The sequence below is a fragment of the Somniosus microcephalus genome, unplaced genomic scaffold (genome assembly GCF_052327205.1).
Source record: "Somniosus microcephalus isolate GS21.2 unplaced genomic scaffold, FLI_Smic_1.0 unresolved_chr5, whole genome shotgun sequence".
NCBI classification, from domain to species: Eukaryota; Metazoa; Chordata; class Chondrichthyes; order Squaliformes; family Somniosidae; genus Somniosus; species Somniosus microcephalus.
The window spans coordinates 49,931,382-49,951,953 of NW_028225183.1; the positions used below are offsets into that span (position 1 = coordinate 49,931,382).

At 46.2% G+C, this 20,572-nt stretch overlaps 1 pseudogene; it reads right to left on the reverse strand.

Moving 5' to 3' along the window:
* Nucleotides 1-19,517, reverse strand: part of LOC147088205 (NACHT, LRR and PYD domains-containing protein 3-like) — a 47,370-nt pseudogene extending 27,853 nt beyond the window's left edge.
* Between the last annotated feature and the right edge of the window lie 1,055 nt (nt 19,518-20,572).

The window sequence follows — 20,572 nt, forward strand, 5'->3', positions numbered from 1 at the left end:
GCCTTCAGGGATCTATGTACATGCACACCAAGGTCCCTCTGACCCTCTGTCTTTCCTAGGGTCTTACCATTCATTGTGTATTCCCTTGCCTTGTTAGTCCGTCCACAATGCATCACCTCCCACTTTTCAGGGTTATATTCCATTTGCCACTATTCCGCCCATCTGATCAACACATCTATATCGTCCTGTAGCCTGGGGCTTCCCGCCTCGCTATTTACCACCCCACCAATTTTCGTATCATCTGCGAACTTACTGATCATACCTTTTACATTCACATCCAAATCATTAATGTAGACCAGAAACAGCAAGGGACCCTGCACCGATCCCTGCGGTACCCCACTAGACAAAGGCATCCAGTCACAAAAACAACCTTCCACCATCACCCTCTGCCTTCTGCCACAAAGCCAGATTTGGATCCAATGAGCCAAGGCACCCTGGATACCATGGGCACTTACCTTCCTGACCAGTCTCATATGCGAGACTTTATCAAAAGCCTTACTGAAATCCATGTAAACCACTCCACTGCACTTCCCTCATCCACACACCAAGTCACCCCCTCGAAAATTTCAATCAAATTGGTCAGACATGATCTTCCCTTGACAAAGCCACACTGGCTACCCCTAATTAATCCCTGCCTCTCCAAGTGGAGACCAATTCTGTCCTCAAAATGTTTTCCAATAATTTCCCTACCACTGATGTTAGGCTCACTGGCCTGTAATTCCCTGGTTCATCCCTGCTACCCTTCTTGAATAATGGTACTACGTTAGCTGTTCTCCAGTCTTCTGGCACATCCCCTGTGGCCAGAGAGGTTCTGAAAATTTGTGGCAGAGCCCCTTCAATCTCCTCCTTTGCCTCACATAGTAGCCTGGGATATATCTCGTCCGGGCCTGGGGATTTATCCAATTTTAAGCATGCTAAACCCGCTAGTACCTCGTCCCTCTCGATGATAATATGTTCAAGTATATCACAGTCCCCCTGCCCGATTTCTATGTCCACATCGTCCTTCTCCATAGTGAACACAGATGAAAATATTCATTTAATACCCCACCAACATCCTCTGGCTCTACACACGGTTTGCCACTTTGGTCCCTAATGGGCCCTACTCTTTCCCTAGTTATTCTCTTGCCCTTAGTATACTTTCAAAACACCTTAGGATTTTCCTTTGTGTTGCTCACCAGTGTTAATTCATGGCCCCTCCTCGCTCTCCTAATTTCTTTTTTACGTATCCCCCTGCACTTTTTATACTCCTCTAGGCTTCCTCTGTCTTTATTCCTTTGTATCTGCCAAAAGCCCCCCTTTTTTTCCTAATACATTCTCGTATATCCCTTGACATCCAAGGTGGCCTGGGCTTGTTGGTCCCACCCTTGACCTTTACGGGAACATGTTGCCATTGTACTCTCTCAATTTCCGTCCTGAAACACTCCCATTGCTCCGATGTGGATTTTCCTTGAAGTAGCTGAACCCAGTCCACATTGGCCAGATCCTGCCTTATCATATTAATATCGGCCTTCCCCCAATTTAGAACCTTTATTTCTGGTCCATCCTTGTCCTTTTCCATGACTACCTTAAATCTCACCGAATTATGGTCACTGTCACCAAAGTGCTCACCTACTAACACTTCTACCACTTGCCCAGCCACATTCCCTGGAATTAGGTCCAGTACCACCTTCTCTCTTGTAGGACTTTCTGCATGCTGGCTTAAAAAGCTCTCCTGGATGCACTTTAAAAATTCTGCACCCTCTAATCATTTCACACTCTTACTATCCCAGATTATATTGGGGAAGTTTAAATCCCCCACTATAATTACCCTATTATTTGCAGACTTCTCTGAGATTTGCCGACATATCTGTTCCTCTAACTCCCCCTGGCTGTTTGGGGGCCGATAGTACACTCCCAACAAACTGCTAGCCCCCTTTTTGTTTTTAAGTTCAACCCATATGGCCTCATTAGAGAAACCTGTTATTATATCATCCCTCCTTACAGCAGTAATTATCTCCTTAATTAATATTGCGACACCCCCTCCTCTTTTACCCCCCCTTTCTCGCCTGAAGATTCTATACCCCAGAATATTGAGCTGCCAGTCTTCCCCCACCCTCAACCATGTCTCCGTGATAGCAACAATATCATACTCCCATGTGTTCATCAACAACTTCAGTTCATTCACCTTATTCGTAAGACTTCTTGCATTAAAATAAATGCCATTTAGCCTTGCCCTACTTCCTTGTGCCGTTACATATTTGCTGTGCCTTCCAGTCTGACATTTCTTCCTCTATATTTGGCTGTACATCACCCCAACCTGACCGAACACACAGAAAATGACCCACTGACCATAACCTGTCCGACCACACAGAAACTGACCCACTTACCACAAGCTGACTGCGCACACAGAAACTGACCCAGTTACCACAAGCTGACCGAACACACAGAAACTGACCCACTGACCACAACCTGAGTGACCACACAGACACTGACCCACTGACCACAGCCTGACCGAACACACAGAAATTGACCCACTGAACAGATCCTGACTGAACTCACAGAAACTGACCCACTGACCACAACCTGACAGAACACACAGAAAATGACCCATTGACCACAACCTTACCAAGCACTCAGAATGTGACCCACAGACCACAACCTGAACGAGCACACAGAAACTGACCCACTGTCCACAACCTCAGCGAGTGCTCAGAGGAACTGACCCACTCACCACAGCCTATAGCCCCCCATCTACCTCCCATGTCTTTATGTCTCTCGCATTCTCGCGCCCCGTCTCTACCCGTCATCTCTCATTGACTTAGCCTGTCGTTCAGTCCCTCTCTCCAACCATATGTCAATCTCTTTCCCACGATGTGTTTTATCCCTTCGTTTCTCTCCCCAGTCTGTCTCCCTCTCTGCCTATCCACTTCTGTCTCACCTCGGCTGTCTTGTGCTCTTTGTCTCCCCATCTGCCTCCCCTTCTGTCTGCAATGTCTGTTGTCCCCCGGTCTCTCTCTCCCTCTCTCTCTCTCTCTCTGTCTCTCTGTCACTCTCTGTCTCTCACTCTCTCTCGCAAAATTCTCCCCGCCATCTGTCTCCCCATCTGTCAATCACTCTGTAGCCCGCATCTGTCTCTCAGTCTGCCTCTCTCTCTGTTCCAACCTCTATCTCCATCAGTATCTCCCCCAACCTTCTTCCCCTCCTTTATCTCTGGCTCGGTCTCCCCAGTCTGTCTCCACCACTTGTCTTGTGCCGTCTGACTGCCTGTCTGTCCGCGCCTCTGTATCTATCGCTGTCTGTCCATCTTGCAAACAATGTCTTCCAGTCTGAATCCCTCTCTGTCTCATACTGCGTCTGTCTGTCTATCACTATGTTCCAACTCTGCCTGTTCTCTTTATGTCCCCCCATATAGCTCCGCTGTCTCTCACTGTCCCCCTTCCATCTCTCTCTCCTGCCTGCCTCCTCCCATCTGTGTCACTCATCTGTCTCTCTCTGTGTCATCCAAAATCCTTCTGCCTGCAGGCTGTCTTCATCTGTTTCGCTTCCCGTTGGTCTGTCTAAACCCACCCCTCCACAGTTTGTGTCCTCCACATCTCTCTCACCCCGTCTCTCTTTCTCTCACTCTGTCTGTCCATATCTGTCTCGCCCGTCTGCCTGTCACTCTTTGTCTCCAGTCTGCCTTCTCTGACCTGTCTGTCTCCCCATTTCTGTCTCCTGGCATTTCTCTCCCCCCTCTGTCTCTCTCTCTCTCTCTCACTCTGTTACCACAGTCTGTCTTTCCCCCCGTCTGTCTCTGTTGCTCTATCTGCTCCCCGTCTGTCTCTCTCTCTCTCTGTCTCACCGCATCTCTCCAACCCCGTCTGTGTCCCCCCGTCTGTCACCAGTCTATCTCTCTGTCTTCCTTCCGTCAGTGTCCACATCTGTCTTATCTATCTGTCTCCTGCGTCTGTCCCCCGTCTGTCCCCCTGTCTCTCTTCCCCGCCTCTCTCCTCGTCTATCTCTGTCGCTGTCTAGCATTTTAAACACCTCTTCTGTCTCCCACGAATCTATTTCTCTCTCTGTCTCTCACAGGTCTGTCTCGCCCCGTCTTTCTCTCTCCCAGTCTCACCACCAAAACTGCTGTCTATCGCTCTCTGTCTAAAACCCATCTGATCTAATTCTGTCTGCCCGTCTGTCGCCCCTGTCTCTCTCTCTCAGTCTCCTTTCCGTTTGTATCTCCCTTCTGCATCCTCCCAGCTACTTGCCCCCTCTTTCTCCCTCTGGCTCATCCACCATCCCTCTCCCCCAATATATCTCTCTCTGTCTCTCCCCATCGGCCTGTGTCCACGTGCCGGCCAGTCACTCCCTCTCTATCTCCCACAGTTTCTCTCTCTTTGTCTCCCACTATCGGTCTCACTCTCTCTCCCTCAGGGTGTATCCATCCATGTCTCTCCCCATCGGCCTGTTTCCACCCGCCTGTCGTTCGCTCATGCACTATCTCCCATAGTATGTCTCTCTCTCTGTCTCCCCCTGTCAGTCTAAATCGCTTTCGCTGCCGGGCTTTCTCCTATCTTTCTCTCTCTCCCCCATCTGTCGCTATATTTGCCCCATCAACTTTCCTCCCAGTCTGTCTCCACCCCGTCTGTTTCCTTTTCTGTCTCACCCCTTCAGTCTCCGCAGTTTCTTTCTTCCCCATCCATTTCTCACTCTGAACCTCCCCCGTCAGTCTCGCTGTCTGACTCTCCTGTATGCCTTCCCGCATCTGTTCCCCATCTGTATCACTCGCGTCTGTCATATACACATCTGTTTCTTTCTCTGTCCTTCCCTTCCAACCCGTCTCCCTCACTGTGTCACCACCCCGACTTCTGTCTATCTGTCTCTGTCTCAACCCCGACTAATCGCTTTTTGCCTCCCCGTCTGTCTCCGCTGTCAGTCTCTCTCTGCCTCCCTTCCATCTGTATCTCCATTCCGCCTCCTCTGGTCGGTCTCCTCTCATCTGCCTTTCTCTTTGTCACCCACCACCTGTCTGCTCACAAGCTATCTCCAGCTGTCTCTCTCCACATCAGCCTGTCTCCGCCCCACTGGTCGGTCGCTCCTTCTCTATTGCCACTGTATGTCTGTCTCTCTGTCACTCCCCATCGGCCAGTCTCCGCCCCACTGGTCAGTCGCTCCTTCTCTATTGCCACTGTTTCTCTGACTCTCTGTCTCTCCCCATCGGTCTGTCTCTGCCCGACTGGTCGGTCGCTCCTTCTCTATTACCACTCTATGTCTGTCTCTCTGTCTCCCCCCACCCTGTTGGCCTCTCTCTGTTTCTCCTCAGGACTGTCTCCTCCCTGTCTCGCTCTCCGCTGATAGTCTCTCTATCTGACCCCCTCACCTGCCCGCCCCGTCTGCCTCCAACGTGTCTCGATCTTTCAATGTATATCCACGTCTGTGTCCTCACTTCTGCAACACTCTCTCTCTTTGTCTCCCTGTCTGCATTCATTCCTGCCTCCCCTGTCTGTCTTCCCCGTGTCCGTCTCCCTGCATTTATCTCCCCTTTCTGTCTCCCTGTCTGCCTTTCACACTCTCTATCTCCAAAGCTTTTCTCTCCCCTGGCTGCTTCTCTTACCGTCTTCTGCCACCAGGCGTAACACTTCTGTATCCCCTGTCTGTCTCCCCCCAAATGACCCCCCTCTCTGTCTCTATCTCTGACTCTTTCATATCCGTTTCTGTCCCTCTCCCTCTGTCTCCAACTGTCTTTTTCCCCTCTCCATCACACTCTCCTTATCTTCCACATCTCTCACTCTGTCTGTCTCCCCATCTGTCTGTCTCTGTCCACTCGCATCTGCCGCTCTGTCTGACTCCCCAACACCAGCTGTCTCCTCGACTGACTGCCCATGTCATTCTCTTTCTCTGCTACCCTCTTCTGTCTCTCCTGATCTGTCTCCCTCGTCTGTCTCCATCAGTCCCTCTCCCACCATCCATACAAACCCACCCCAGGGTCTGTCTCCTCCTTCTGTTTACCCCATATGTCGAATCCCGTCTAACACCACCGTCCATCTCACTCTCTCTGTTTCTACTCTGCATCTGTCTCCAAGTGACTCTGTCCCACACAATCTGTCTCCCCGTCTGTCACCTCACCATCTATATTCAAACGTCTGTCTGCCTTCCACTCTCCTCCCGTCCTTCTCCCCCTGGTCTTCCTCTCTCTCTGTCTTCTCCGTACCTCTTTTTCACAGTGTCACCTGTCTGTCTCTCCAGTCTGTCTATGCAGGTTGTTTTCCCCGTTTGTCTCCTGCCGTCTGTCTCGCCATTTGTCTGTGTCTCGCTCTGTCTCTCCTGCATCTGTATCCTCTGTCTGTCTCTCGCTCTCATTTTTCTAATACCAGCTGTTCTCTTTCTGTCTCCCTCGTCTTTCTCCACTGTCTCTCTCTCACTGTCTCCCCATCTGTCTCTCTTGCCCTGTCTCAACCCGTCTCTTTTTCTCTGTCTATCACACCCTTTCGGAATCCTCCCCATGAGTCCCTCACGCCAGTCTCTCTCTCTCTCTCTCATTCTCTTTCTCTATCTCTCTCTCTCTGTCTCTCTCTCTCTCTCTCTCTCTGTCTCTCTCTCTGTGTCTCTCTCTCGCTCTGTGTCTCTCTCTCTCTGTCTCTCTGTCTCTGTCTCTCTGTCTCTCACTCTCTCACTCTCCCTCTCTCTCTGTCTCTCCCTCTCTCTCTCTGTCTCTCTCTCTCTCTCTCTGTCTCTCTCTCTCTGTCTCTCTCTCTCTCACTCTTTCCCCAACGCCTATCTCCCCATCTGTCTCTCACTCTAACGCCCCTCACATGTCATCCCAGTCAGTCTGTATATCCTGTATCTCACCCTCTCTCTGTCTAGTCAGGCCTGGCATCTCCTTCTGCCTCTGCTGTCATTCTCGCACACTCTTTTTCATCCATGTCTCTCTCTCTCTCTCTGTGTCTCATTCCCTCAGTCTCCACGATCTATCTCACCAACGTCTGTATCTCTATGTGTCTCACGATCGTCTGTCACTCTTGCCTTCTCCCCCATATGCCCCTCCCTCTCTCTGGTGCACCCATCTTTAACTCTCTGTCTCCCTGCATCTGTCTCCTTTTATATTGCTCGGCCCCGTCATTCTGTCCCCCAGTCTGTCTCTTTCTCTGACTAACCAGTCTGTCTCAACCAAGTCTATCTCCATCAGTCTCTCCTCCACCATATTTTTCATTTGTCTGTCTCTCGCTCTGTCTCCCCAGTATATCACCGCAGGCAATCCTGCCACCTGTCTCACTGTCTGTCTCCCCAATCCGTCTCTCCTCAATCTGCCTCACCCAGTCTTTCCTCCGGTCTCTCTCACACTGCACCTGCCTCTCTCTCTGTCTCAATCGCATCTATTTTCTTTCTGACTTAACCTCAGACTCCCCTGTCTCTCTCTGTCTACCTTCTATCTATCACACTGGTCTGCTTCCTCCAGTCTGTGCCCCTCATCTGGCAGTCTAAGTTTCGCCCATCATCTGTCTTCGTGCAGCCTGTCTCCAGCCGCCTCTCTCCCCCAACCTCTCACTCTCTTTGTCTTTCAATTTCTGTCCAGAAACCCGGTCTGTCTCACTTCCCCCAATAGTGTCGCTCTCGGTCCATCACCCACTTTGTGTCTCGCTCTCTGTCTCCTCAATGTCTGTAAATACCAAACGGCTGCGAAATACAAGAGGCAGAAAACGTTAGTGGGATTTGTATACATACACCCAAACAGTAATGGTGAGGTTGGGGATGGCAATAAACACAAAATTAGTGATACGTGCAATAAGGGCACAGCAGTTATCATGGTTGTCTTTACTCTGCATTTAGATTGTCCAACCAAATTAGCAACAATACTGTGGAGGAGTAGTGTATACGGGATTTGTTTCCTGGACAAGCATGTCGAGGAACCAACTAGAGATCAGGCCATCTTAGACTGTTATTATGTAAAGTTGTGCGAGGTCCCTTGGGACCCTTCGTTAAGATGGAGAGTGAGGCTGTTGACTCAGAGACTAGGGTACTGAATTTAAATAAAGGGAACTATGATGGTATGAAGTGCGAGTTTGCAAGGATGATTGGGGAACTTTACTTAAAGGGTTGACGGTGGATAGGCAATGGCAAACATTTAAAGATAGCATGTGTAAACTACAGAATTTGTTCTTCCCTGTCTGGCATAAAAATAAAACAGGAAAGGTGGCTGAACCGTGGCTAACAAGGGAAATTAGGGATAGCATAAGATCCAAGGAGCAGACATATAAATTGGCCAGAAAAAGCAGCAAACCTGAGGATTGGGAGCAGTTTAGGATTCAGCAAAGGAGGAGAAAGGGATTACTTAAGAGGGGAAAAATAGAGTATGAAAGTAAGCTTTCAGGGATCATAAAAACTGTCTGTAAAAGCTCCTATAGATATGTGAGGAGAAAAAGATTCCTGAAGTCAAGCATAGGTCCCTTGCTGTCAGAATCAGGGGAATTTATAATGCGGAACAAAGAAATGGCAGACCAATTAAATACTTACATTGGTTCTGTCTTCACAAACGAGGACACAAATAACCTCCCAGAGCTGTCGGGGAAAATAGGGTCTAATGAGAGGGAGAAAATAAATGAAATCAGTATTTCTAGGGATAGGCTGTTTTCACTTTCACGGGCTTTTTTACAGAGGCCGGTGTCGGGAGGAGCTTACCAATCTCACAGACCGACGGCATCTTTCTGGAGCCACATTACGATTGAAAAAGTGGTGCGGGCAAGAGGAAGCAGCTGAATGGGTGAATAAGGTGAGTATTTATACTAATCTATAGTTTGAAAGTTAAGACAAATAGTTTGAAAAGTTTAGAAGTTATTACTTTGTGTGGTTATAGTTTCTAAGGTCTCTGTAGTGTATCGGGGAGTGCAGCTGACCAAGGCAGCTTGAGTGTATCATTAAATTGTAGTGTAATTAGTGGTTTTGATTTGATTTCAATTAATTAATATTCATTAAAGGGTAATTCATGGCAGGACAGCTCAGCCCATGGCATGCTCATCCTGTGCTATGTGGGGAATCAGGGACACTTCCTGTGTCCCGGAGACCATGTGTGTGGAAAGTGTTTCCAGCTGCAGCTACTGACAGACCGCATTGCGGCGCTGGAGCTGCGAATGGATACATACTGTAGAATTCGCGATGCTGAGGGTATCGTGGATAGCACGTTTAAGGAGTGGGTCACACTACATGTAAAGGCTGCACAGGCAGGAAATGAATGGATGACCACCAGTCAGAGTAGTAGGCACAGGCAGGTAGCGCAGGTGACCACTGTGGCCATACCCCCTCAAACAGAAATACCACTTTGTTGCGGGAGATGTCTTATCAGGAGAAGACAGCAGCAGCTAGCTTCCTGGCACCATGGGTGGTTCTGCTCACAGCATGGAAGGAAAAAGCCTGGGAGAGCTTTAATGATAGGGGATTCAATTTTAAACGGAATGGATAGGCATTTCTGCAGCCGCAAAAGAGACTCCAGGATGGTATGTGTCGTCCCTGGTGCAAGGGACCAGGATGACTCGGGCAACTGCAGGGCATTCTCAGGTGGGGGGAGGGTGAACAACCAGTTGTCGTGGTGCATATAGGTACCAACGATATAGGTACACACGGGATGAGGTGCTAAAACCTGAATATAGGGAGTTAGGAGGTCAATGAAAAAAATAGGCTCTCAAAGGTAGTAATCTCAGGATTGCTACCAGTGCCATATGCTAGTCAGAGTAGAAAGAGAAGGATATTTCAGATGAATACGTGGCTAGAGGAATGGTGCAAGGGTGAGGTATTCACATTCCTGGGAGAGTAGAGCCGGTTCTGGGGGAGGTGGGACCAGTAAAAAGGGATCGGTTTGCACCTGGGTCTGACAGGGATAGATGTCCTAGGGTGAGTTTTTGCTAGTGCTGTTGCGAAGGGTTTAAATTAAAATGGCAAGGGGTTGGGAACCTGTGACAGGAGACAGGGGAAAGGGAAGCAAGGATAGAAACAAAAGACATAAAGGAGAAAAGCAAAAGTGGATGGCAGAGAAATCAAGGGTGCAAACCATACAGGGGTACAGTGATTAATAGTTCTAAAAGGACTAGGTGTTTTTAAAAAACAAGCCTGAAGGCTTTGTGTCTTAATGCGAGGAGCATTCATAATAAGGTGGAATGATGATCTGTGCAAATAGATGTAAACGGATATGATGTAATTCGAATTACGGAGACAAGGCTCCAGGGTGAGCAAGTCTGGGAATTCAACATCCAGGGGTATTCAACATTCAGGAAAGACAGGCAAAAAGGTAAAGGATGTGGGGCAGATTGCTGGTTAAAGAGGGCAATGACACAACAGTAAGTAAGGGTATTAGCTCTGATGATGTGGAATCTGTATGGGTAGAGCTGAGAAATAACAAGGGGCAGAAAACGTTAGTGGGAGTGGAATTCAGACAACCTAACAGTCATGCTGAGGTTGGGGATGGTGCTAAAAGGGAAATCAGAGATGCGTGCAATAAGGGCACATCAGTTATCATGGGTGACTTTAATCTACACATAGATTGGGCTAACTATATTTGTAACAATACTGTTGAGGAGGAATTCCTAGAGTGTATACGGGATGGTTTCCTGGACCAATATGTCAATGAACCAACTAGAGGTCAGACCATCTTAGACTGGGTATTATGTAATGAAAATTGAATAATTAGCAATCTTGTTGGGCAAGGCCCCTTGGTGAGGAGCGATCATAAACTGATAGAATTCTTCATTAAGATGGAGAGTGAATAGTTGACTCAGAGACTAGTGTCCTGAATTTAAATAAAGGAAGTTGCGATGGTATGAGGCGCGAGTTGGCTCGGATGGATTGGGGAACGTTACTTAAATGGTCGACGGAGGATAGGCAAAGGCAAACATGTAAAGATCGCATGGATGAACAACAGAATATGTTCATCCCTGTTTGGCATAAAAATAAAACAGAAAAGCTGACTCAACCGTGGTTAACAAGGGAAACTAGGGCTCGCATAAGATCCAACTAAAGGACATATACATTGGCCAGAAAAAGCAGCAAACATGAGGATTGGGAGCAGTTTAGGATTCAGCAAAGGAGGACAAACGGTTTAATAAAGAGGGGGGAAATAGAGTATGACAGTAAGCTTGCAGGGAACATAAAAACTGACTGTAAACCTTTTATGGATACGTGAAGTGAAAATAATTAGTGAAGTCAAGCGTAGGTCCGTTGCAATCAGAATCAGGGGATTTATAATGGGGAAAAAGAAATGGCAAACCAATTTAATATATATTTCGGTTCTGTGTTCAAGAAGGAGGACACAAATAACCTCCCGGAGATGTCGGGCTACATAGGGTCTGATGAAAGTGAAGAACTGAAAGAAATCAGTGTTTGTAGGGAAATGGTGTTCGGGACATTGACGGGATTGAAGGCCGATAAATCCCTAGGGCTTGATAATCTACATCCTAGGGTACTTAAGGAAGTGGCCCTAGATATAATAGCTACATTAATGATCACCTTCCAACATTCGATAGAACCTGGAACAGTACACATGGATTGGAGATTAGCTAATGTTACCCCACTATTTAAAAAAGGAGGCAGAAAGAAAAGGGAGAATTACAGACCAGTAAGACTGACATCGGCAGTGGGGAAAAAGCAGGAGTTCATTGTAAAAGATGTAATAGCAGAGCACTTGGAAAACAGTGACAGGATCGGACAATGTCAACATGGATTTACAAAAGGTAAATCGTGCTTGACTAATCTATTGGAATATTTTGAGGATGTAACTGGTAAAATAGATAAGGGAGAACCAGTGGATGTGGTGTATTTGGACTTCCAAAAGGCTTTCGATAAGGACCCGCATAAAAGATTAGCATGTAAAGTTAAGGCACATGGGATTGGTGGGCAATTTATTGACTTGGATAGAGAACTGGTTGGCAGACAGAAAGCAAAGAGTTGGAATAAACTGGCCTTTTTCCGAGTGGAAGGCAGTGACTAGTGGGGTACAGCAGGGATCGGCCCTTGACCCCATCTAGTCACAAGATATATATGAATGATCTAGATGAGGGAACTAGATGTAATATCTCAAAGTTTGCAGGCGACACAAAGCTGGGTGGGCGTGTGTGCTGTGAGGAGGATGCCGAGAAACTCCAGTATGATTTGGACAGGTTGTGTGATTGGGCAGAAGCAATGTCGGATGCAATATAACGTGGATAAGTGCGAGGTTATCCACTTTGGTGTCAAAAACAGGAAGGCAGATTATTATCTGAATGGCAATAGATTGGGAGAAGGGGACGTGCAACGAGACCTGGGTGTCCTTGTGCACCAGTCACTGAAGGTAAGCAAGCATGTGCAACAGGCGGCTAAGAAGGCAAATGGTATGTTGGGCTTCGTAGCGAGAGGGTTTGAGTTTAGGAACAAGGATGTCTTGATGCAGTTGTACCCGACCTTGGAGAGCTCACATCTTGAGTATTGTGTGCAGTTTTGATCGCCTTATCTGAGGAATGATGTTCTTGCCATGGAGGGAGTGCAGCGAAGATTCACCAGGCTGATACCTGGGATGAAAGGAATGACGTATGAGGAGAGATTGTGTCGATTGGTAATATCCTCGTTGGAGTTTAGAAGAATGAGAGGGGATCTCATTGAAATTTATAAAGTTGTAACAGGACTAGACAGACTAGATGCAGAAAGAATGTTCCCGATGGCTTTGGAGTCCAGAATCAGGGGTCACAGTCTAACAATAAGGGGTAAGCCATTTAGGACTAAGATGAGGAGGAATTTCTTCACCCAGAGAGTGGTGTACCTTTGGAATACTCTACCACAGAAGGCAGTAGAGGCCAATTCATTAAATATATTCAAGAAGGAGTTGCATATATTTCTTAAGACTAAAGGGATCAAGGGATGTGGGGTGAAGGCAGGGACAGGGTACTGAATTTGGATGATCAGCCATGATCTCCTTGAATGGCAGAGCAGGAACAAGGGGCCGAATGGCCTACTCCTGCGCCTATCTTCTATGTTTATTTTTTTCTATTTCCTTATTTTATTCTCTCTTAGTATCGGGAGATTATAGGGTGAATATCTCTCATAAGTAATTTTTGTTCTTTTATGAGTATATTTCTGCTAAGAAGTTCATAGCCTATCTAACAGTGGGAAGTGATGATTGGTTGGTAGCTGGTGAGTGTTTCTTGTAAAATTTTAAGTTTATTTCTGCAAAATTACCCCATAGTCTGGGAAATAGGGGCATGGCAGACCAGCTTAGTACCGTGATTTGCATATCCTGTGGCATGTGGAAATTTCTGAACGCTTTTGCGGCCTTGGCAACTACGTGTGTGAGAAGTGTCGCCAACTGCAGCATCTCGAGCACTGGGTTATGGTGCTACAGCGGCAGCTGGATTCACTACAGTGCATCTGCGAGGCTGAGAAATACTTGTAAAGCACGTTTCTAGAAGTGCTCAGCCCGCAGCCTCAGAATGTGCAGGCAGAGAGGGAATGGGTGACCACCAGACAGAGAAGGAGGACCAGGCATGTAGGGCAGGAATTTCCAGAGTGTAACTCGCTCGCTAACCGGTTCACAGTTCGGGAAACTGGTTGGGGTGATGGCTCCTCTGGGGAGAGAGGCCAAATCCAAGGCGAAGGCACCACGGGTGGCTCAGCTGCGCAGGGCGGCAGGAAAAGTAGTGGAAGAGCAATAGTGATAGGTGACTCATTGGTTAGGGGAACAGAGAAGCTGTTGTGTAGCTACAGACGTGACTCCAGCATGGTATGTTGCCTCCCTGGTGCCAGTTTGAATGATGTCACAGAGCGGCAGCAGGACACTCTCTGGGCAAGGGTGAACAGCCAGAGCTCGTAATCCATATCGGTACCAATGGCTAAAATGAGCTGCTCCGTCACAAGCAGCTCCAGTACATTGGAGGAAGCGTTTGTGAGCGGATGACTTGTTCCTATCGCTGGAGCCGCGGCCGAGAAGCGAGCAGTCCCTGCAATCTGTTGTTTTCAGCCAAATTAGGACAGGGCTGAGGAGGAAATTCTTCAGCCAGAGAGTGGTGATCCGGTGGAATTCTCTACCAAAGAAGGCAGTCGAGGACAATTCATTAAATATATTCAAGAAGGATTTGGATATATTTCTTAAGGCTAAAGGGATCAAGGGATATGGAGCGAAATCAGGAACAGGGTACTGAATTTGGATGACCAGCCATGATCTCATTGAATGGCGGAGCAGGCTTGATGGTCCGAATGGACTACCCCTGCTCCTATATTCTATGTTTGCATGTTTACGGCCTGAGGAATGAGCTGCTCCGTCACAAGCAGCTCCAGTACGCTGGAGGACTCGGTTGTGAGCGGATGACTTGTCCTTGTCGCTGGCGCCACTGCCGGGAAGTAAGAAGCCCCTGCAATCTCTTGTTTTCAGCCAAATGCTATAGGTAGGGATTTCTAATCACAAAATCTTTGACGCGAGCTGATTTGGTTGCTTTGTTAGAATGTGGTTTAATGACTCACACTGGCCTTTTTCTTTTCTTTCTGCGTGTGGTTTCCAGTGAGTGATCGGTGAATATTTTGAGACTGAAATGAAGGGCAATTTCTGATTCAAATTGCAACTTCATATGCCGTTCGGCCAAATTGAGGCAATTCGACACTACGAACGGGATTCAAATCGGCTTTTCTCTCGTGTGCTGCTTTTTTTCCCTTTATACGGCCGCGTGCGAGTCAGAGAAAGTGGTTGGAGAATAAATCTGAGGCTGCATTCTATTTCAAGCTGCGTGTCTATCCAATTGAACATTTTCTGTGGTGAAATGAAATCGGCAGACTGTACGAAGGAAGAACATACACATTCTCGCAGGGCTTCACTGGGCGGATGCTGAGAGGCTGTTATGCCCTGGCTGTGGAGTCCAGAACTAGGGTTCATATGTCAGAATAAGGGGCCGGCCAATTAGGATTTAGATGAGGAGAAATTGCTTCATTCTAAGGGTTCTGCACCTTTGGAATTCTCTACCGCAGGGGGCTGTGGCTGTTCAGTCGTTGAGTACATTCCTAACCGAGGTGGATTTGGACATTAGAGGAATCAAGCTCTATGGGGCTAGGTCGGTAAGTTTCAGTTGAGGTAGTGGATCTGCCCTGATATATTGAATGGCGGAGCAGGCTCAAAGGCTGCATGGCCAAATCCTGCTCATATTTATTATGTTCTCATATACCGATCTTGGCCAGCGTGGTAGAGAACTGTGGCTCATCTGGCTTAGTTCATTAAATAATCATCGCAGTAGGAAGTTGCTTCAACTGGAATATGGCTGCGTGGACAGACGAGGTGCATTTTCTTCAATAGGTTGCAAAATAAATATTTTTGACGGTTAAAATTGCTTTTGTTAGACTCGAATATTCAGAGCAAAACCAGACGGAGAAACGGAACTGCTGACAAAGTTAAACTTAATTAGAAAACGGACGGGAGGTATTGTGTACAACGGGAGGGAGGCTAGCTTCCTCAAGCTCCCACCTAACTCTCAAGGAAAAGCAGTGTTACAAGCATGTTTATACCTTCAGTGGGCAACACCCACAGGTTAATAAATGTGGGCGTACACATACAAACAGCATCACTACAGTTACTCTCTTATTGGTTGACGTGGTAATTCACTCCACTGTCAGGGCCCCGCCTTGATGTGTCGTGTGACACTAAACATCGCACAATAGTTGTAGTTACTTCTGCTCAGTAAGCGCACGTCTTCAGAAATTGAGACACCACTTAGTAGCTTCCAGCAAGGCCGCCACCATGCTTAACACCCCTGGTGCTACTGTGCTAGCCCTGGAGATGTGCAGTTACTTCATTAATCTCTCGAGAAAAGCTTCTTGGGATAAAAAATGTCAGCTGTTCGACCAAACATTCCAAAGGAAGATAAAGTTTTTGCAGCAAGGATTGTCTTAGAAATTGCTGATTCCGTTTACTGTTTAACTTGGTGGCCACGACTTGTTGTGGGGTTTTACAGCCTTCTCTTATAAATGTTGTATAGCCCAATTCTACAGTAGGAGCCAATTGTCAGAAGGTTCGTAACTTCAAAGGACATGTGTCTCCCCTAACCATCGTGCAAACACACCACATACTCTGTGGCAAGTTCCCCTTATCTCTTAGAAGGGCAAGCTATTTTGAACACTGCTTCTGTCAAGCTGATAACAACATTCCAATATGTTTGGAGATGCGTGGGTTGACGGCCCGCAGTCTGGCGAATCTGCTTTGGTCAGCTATTCCACAGTACTAGTTAAAAATGTTAATATAATGGTCAAGCATCCCATCATGCTTTGCAGCTATCTAAATTCTACATGTACGCTTTTAACACATATATATCTTAATAATGTAAAGCTAATCATCCTTTCAATATGAATTCTAGTAACACAGCCTAATGGTTAATTTATTACAGTCTGGAGGATGCAGGCTTCGGTTCACAGGCCTATTTTTGCAATCCAACATTCCCCCCTTCCAACCCCCGTAAGGGAATCTTAATTCGGGGTTGGAAAGTGTGTGCCCTACGAGTAGCTGGTATAGCATGCTGGGAAACCACGACTAATATGTGTGAAATCAGTCTGATCCATGGGTGGATCTGTATACTTAGTCCCCAGTCTATCCTTTCTCCTCTGCCCGCTGCTCCTATTGCTGCATCATATGATCTGGCAGTAACTGCCCTGATCTGATCCCTTACTTAAATTCAACCTACTGTTCTGATGTTCCAATTCTGCCCCGCTGGGGTATCCTTTTTTTTTCTATCTTTCCTGATGTTACCCCGCCTGGGGTTTCCTCTACGTTGCTTCAGATCTTCTCTTTCAGAGTGCTCAATTTATTTGTTAGTGCTGGTTAGTAATGGGCATGAGTACCCAATTGGCTTATGTATCAAAGTCTTACTACATAGTGTATACATATATCAAATACACTATCATTACAAGTTGGATAACTACCAGAGTGTGTGAAATAATACAAACCTAAGGGTGTGCTCATATATTAAGCCCAATATCCCACCATCGTGAGTTGTCCTCTATGCTGTCAATTTCAATATCCATTCTCCAGTTGTCTTACCCCAAAACATAATAAAGCGTTAGGGGGGAGTTCAGTCGCATCATGAGCTCACTGAAACCCTCAAACAACAGGGGAATGTCGTATCTGAGTATCCGAATTTTGTCACACAATAGTGCAGCAGATACTAAAAAAAACGTGTTGGTTGATCACCACATACTGGAGGCATACTGGTTTTTCCCACACTCTGTTTCCTACAAAACAAAATTATTACAGTCACAATTAAATTCAGAATTAGAATCATTTCAAGTGCCATTACAGTTCAACATCTAATCAACAAATCATGCCTGAAAAGATTCTCCAGATCTCTCTTTTACTCGTATCCAGCTTGTGGATAGTTCTTACTTAATATGATTTCTCCTTAGCACTCAATGCTCCCAATCCAGATTCTTCAAACTCAATTACAATCCCTCTAACAGCTATCAGTGTCTTCACCTCTATTCTGATTGTTTCATTAATTAGATAGTTTCTCGATGGAGTATGTGTTAATGCTTTAACGGTTGTCTCACTCTCCTGAGCCACATTAACTATTTCATGTAGGTCTTGCTGTTGTCAAGTAACTGCGACTGAGACTCAGACCCGTTCTTCAGTGCAAACTCACCATAAAGTCCCAGATGGTAAATACCTCATACGTAACGAATCACATTTGCACACTCATACCTTATCTAAATATTATGTCACACATGCCAACCGATACAAGCATTTCTTGGGCTTTAAGGTGATCTTATCAAAAGATTGTCTGGAGGTCTTTGCTCATCGTCCTCTGCATGGTCCTGATGTCTTGGATAGTGGCCAGGCTATCAAATTCAGTTTTCTTAAAAAGTTCATTAAAGGCAGAGACACAAATGTCTCCAAGATAAAGCAATCAATGTATTATTCTTAATGACACTTTCCTGACATTCAGTAGAAAATTTTGAAAAATTCGCAATTGGTGGTGTAATTCTCCTGTTTCTATCTCAATCACTTCCCCTTAATTACCATTCATATCTCATTCATGAGTCCTGGAGGAACTTTGCTGTCCAGTACAATTTTTAAAATTGAAAACATAGATCAAACGGTCTCACTTGATCCAATTACTAACACTCTTTTATTTTCCATTTTTTTAGTTAACAAGGTAGCTTCCATACAAAAAACGAAAGAAGCAAATCCATTATGACTCTGCTTAGAGCCTGAGGGGTTAATTTATCAAATCATAATTTTGCTTCTATCACTGTGGGGAAACATTAACTTAAAATTAAGAACCTTAAATTTAATAATGTCCAATATCATTATACATCATACTAAAGTTGTTGCTCGGTGAACTTAAACAGCTCTCAGTGGAAAGTGTTAACTCCTTTGCAGGTTATAAAGAAAGTGGAGAAGAACATTATCAGGTTCCATGCAATTGCGTCACTTCACGTAAATTACAAAAAAAACTTTCCCGATCGAAAAGACAATTTTGTTGTCCCACTTTACCAAACATGAACACTTAAATATTGTAGAGGGTCTTGCCACTCTCGGATGTTCTCACGGAGCAGTGTTATCTTATTCAATGCAGTCTACACAAATTTACACAAACCAGAATGTCACCGTGGCCACAATGAAAGTCTGGTTGTAATAGGTTAATTAACCTCACAAATCCAATTTAATCCAGATCACTTTTTAAACTAACTTGGAAAAGAAAGAAGCCACATTAGCAAAGAAAGATTCACTCATGCCTTGTAAACATTCAAATTCATTTTCTTACAAACACATAGGCAACTGTAACTTCAAGGCTGAAGCTTATCTTTTGTAAAACTGTGAACAAATAAATCAAAACAAAATAACACATTCTTGCAGAAAACAGTAAATTACTTCATATTTCTTATTGTCCTTTCTTCAGGTGTCTTTCCAAAATATTGTAAAAATATTGAATAGAACTGGAGAAAATTTAGTTTTTCACATTTAAACAGATCAAATTAAACTGTTTTGGAAGATTTCACCATAGCAACCACGACTCCATCTGTAAGGAAGAGAGAGGTAAATAACAACCCGAAGAATCGAAGTAATCCTCCGAATTTGGTCCTAACCTAATATATTGGATGCAAAGAAAGTTAACACGCATTATTCTTAACGATAGGGTCGTTTTCATTTGTTAATTTAATGCACATTGCACATTAGTTGACACAAACACACACACGCTCCACTCAACTTCAATCAGATGCATTCATGCAGCAGTAACAATCTCGAGCGAGAGAAAGAGTGAGAGAGAGTGTGCTGTCTGAAACCTTGAAAACGGAAGCGCAGGATTTTAAAGAGAAAGTACACTGAAGACCAAGGAACACATTCTGCAGTTTTTTTAGCCTCAGCCCTAGTGTTCCTGAGGGTTAGGGGAAATTGCTTACCCGGGCGTCATCACCGGCTAAGTCTGGCTCCAGTGTCTCCAACTTACATCCATTTTTTTCTGCAAGAAAACGGAGGTTCCTGTACTAAGGAGGATCTGGAAAGTTCCATCCAGCCGCCCAGTTACCTTGGATTTCCGTTGTCTCTCCTGTCCGGTGTTGAACTCGAAACTGATTGGCATGATTGACCTCACTGTGCATACATAGGTACGTCAGGAGGGTAGTTTGGAATTGGGAGGTGTCCCTTCATCTATCATTAAGGATGGTGGGGTCGTTCGAGTGTCAGTTACCACCTCGATCCGGGACCCCCTAACTAACAAACAATTCTCCCATCTCGTTTGCCTCTGGTTGGAGATAGTTTCCCATGAGAAGTTTAACGGGGCTGTGACGGGTGTGTAGGATTACCTTACTGGGACCTACCATGGGCTTTATGGGGGCTGTCCCGTCATGGAGGATGGTACCAGGCAAGAATAATAACCTACTGGTATAGACGATCGTCCCGGGATTGTCCCACCACTGCACTATACGCCCGGTTGCCCACCCAGTTCCACAGGTGGAACGATTTTGTGGGGTCCGGGAGACCCAGGGCAGGCGCACTGGCCAAAGTGATTTTGACCATATCAAAGGCTTCCACTGCCTCAGGTGTCCAATCCAGCGTTTCCTCTCCCGTGAGCCCTCCCTTTAGGAGGTTATGTAAGGGACTTGCCAATTCAGTGAAGTCAGCTACGTATGTGCGGCAGTGGTTGAACAATCCCATCACTCTCTGCAGGCCAGAGACAGTGACAGGTCGCAGTATTTGTAAAAGTGTTTGAACCCTCTCGGGAATCAGGGTTCTTCCCTCTGGGGAGATGATCTGACCGAGATAAGTAACCTGGGGAAGCCCAACTTGAGCTTTGGTCGGATTCAGTTTCAACCCTCCCAGGATTAAACTCTCCAAGACACACGACAGGGCGTCCAAATGAGCTGAGGGCGAGGGGCTGCCGATGAGGTTATCCGCTAGTGCCGGTTGGAGAGCCTTTTCCACACTCTCGTGAAAAATACTAGGGGAATTGTGGAATCCCTGGGGCAGCAAGGTCCCTGTATAGTGAGTGAACTGGACAGTAAACGAGAAGCGTTTTGAGACCTGGGGTCCAGAGGACATGTAAAGAATCTGTCGTGACGGGGTGGTGTTGGGAGGAGGACGGCCCTTGGTCCCTCCAACACTCAGTCAGTCAAACCCCCCCGGTGGTTTGTGGGG